Source organism: Atta colombica, unplaced genomic scaffold, assembly GCF_001594045.1.
Source record: "Atta colombica isolate Treedump-2 unplaced genomic scaffold, Acol1.0 scaffold294, whole genome shotgun sequence".
NCBI lineage: Eukaryota > Metazoa > Arthropoda > Insecta > Hymenoptera > Formicidae > Atta > Atta colombica.
Genome location: NW_017259397.1, coordinates 193,716 through 196,021, shown reverse-complemented (window position 1 = coordinate 196,021; position 2,306 = coordinate 193,716). Strand labels below are relative to the sequence as shown.

Sequence of the window (2,306 nt, the reverse complement as noted above, 5' to 3'; positions counted from 1 at the left end):
ATATATATATATATATATGTATCGCTTAGCTCTTATGTGAATAAAAACGTACAAATTCAAAAGTTTCTAGCATCTCGAGAATAATCTAATCGTCTCTAATTATAGTTGTAATCTCTCAAACGTATTTGTCGCATATACAAATATTATACATATCGTCGCATCGTTTCGTACGTTCTTTTTTAGTGCGGCAATAAGTTAGTTTAACAATTTATTCAATGTAGTGTATACAATTTATTTGACGATTCAGTTATTAATTGTGGATCCCTAGACTTGATCGACCATCAGGTATATGTAGAAACTAACTAGTATGTATATACTAACGACTACCGCACGTTATTGCTTTTTACTCAAATCGAAGCATATAAAATTATTACACAAGTGTTCCATTTTCTAGAAAATCAGTAATTTGAGGAAAAAACACACACATCATAGCTAGCGTGACTTTAATTCTCTTTGATGACAATAAACATTTTAATAAACGTATGAGGTATTTTTCTCGTACCAATTTTTTCTCATTCCAGTTCAAACAGTCATCTCAAACTATCAAGTCTTGCTATATAATTTTGCAAATTCTTATACACTCGCAAAAATGTTAAAAAACGAAAAAAAATCACATTTTTTTTTCTTTATTCAGTAACAATATTCTTATAGCTCAAGAGTTATCAATCAATATATAGTTGGTACATGCCATAATACGTGCATGTACATATATGTGCGTATATACGCGCGCGCACTACAAATATATCTATATTTGCAGTTGATTGTTGCAACAGTATTGCAATCGTATATAAATTTTTACGTGACGTGTAAATTAATTCCAAAGGAAATTATATAGTAAAGTAGAAAGAAAAAAAAACTTGGATTCCTTGGACCCGACGCGACGACTTTGATAAATTTTGCGTTAAGAGCCTAACGTTTGGATATTGTGAAATCTTGTGCATTTCTGGCAACGGAAACTGACGCGACCACAGGAGCGAGAAGAAAAAAGAGAGGAGAAAGATGCTGCGCAATGACGCACGTTGCTGCAGTGACGTTAACCGCTCAAGACAGTAAATAATGGGCAAACGTCATTCCTTGAATGAAGAGTCGCTAATATCTACCACGTTATATCTACAAGCGGACTCGATAGCCCCTCTCGTGTCAAGCATGATACTGCCTCGTGTGATGTTACTTTATATCGTCTTGTTCTAAAATCTTTCATCGTTATTTCTCTTTCGATGCGGCCGAGGAAAAATTTTATAAATGCAAGTATGTACACAACTAACATGGTTTTCGATCACGTAACGCACGTCTCAAAATCAAATGATATGAATGGACGTGTGTATACTTTGTGTTTGGAAAGAAGAGGAACATTAATACAATCGCGCAATTACGAATAACAATGCAATATTAATTTTAAATAACCAACATGTGGGTGAACAGAGTTTTTTTCTCCTAGGTAATTATAAAATTATAAAATGAACGAGAGAATTATGCTTCATATATACATAGATAGTCGTCTATAATTAAATTGCTAGACTTTGCATCTTTTCATATGATCTCATTGCGATTTCCTCCGACGCTCTGCGATGCACTCGTAGCTATTATGGGATTTAGAACGATTGTAAAGTCACAACGAATCGCCTATATCATTCGATTCAATTTAAAATTTATCAAATAGCGAGTGATTCTCGCATGGCGAAAGAAGACAAGCATGGCATTCTCGAGGCCGTGAGTCGTGACTCGATAGATTCGATTCATGAATGAAATTACTCGAACCGCCAGTGAGTCTGCGTGTCGATAATGTACGTACGTACTACACACACATGTATACGCGCGCGCATATATAATACATGCATCACTACAGAGAAATCATTTGTTGAATCTATTGTAAATAACAGAATAGAATCTAATCACTGTTTTATACTCTACGCAGGGTATAAAAATGAAATCACATCGGTTTACATACCGATCAATCTTGTGGCGTGAAATATCGATTAATTCGTTCAATTCCATTACCTGCGTATATACGTCTTTATATGTATTTACGAAATGCATCCTATAATAATAATACATTACAGCCAAAATGTATGTATATGTTATGTGACATACTTGCATGAGGTGTGCGCGCTCAGGATGTAAAGAAAACTTTACGATCGACATTTCGCAAGAAAAAGATCCTCGCGTAACTTTGCTTCCTTTTATTTGATGTGTTTCGTAAAAAGGCGCAAATCATGACCACAATACGACTAATTAATTCCGTTTCAACGACTCACTGATCGGATCACTTTTTCTTTGCCAAAAATTTGCAATTGTTTTTTATTCCT

At 34.5% G+C, this 2,306-nt stretch overlaps 1 protein-coding gene across 1 annotated transcript in view; it reads right to left on the bottom strand.

Annotated features, from left to right (window-relative positions):
* The window catches only part of LOC108690089, a 4,163-nt gene that overhangs the window by 1,405 nt on the left and 452 nt on the right, over positions 1-2,306 (bottom strand). The gene's annotated exons all lie outside the window — the stretch shown is intronic.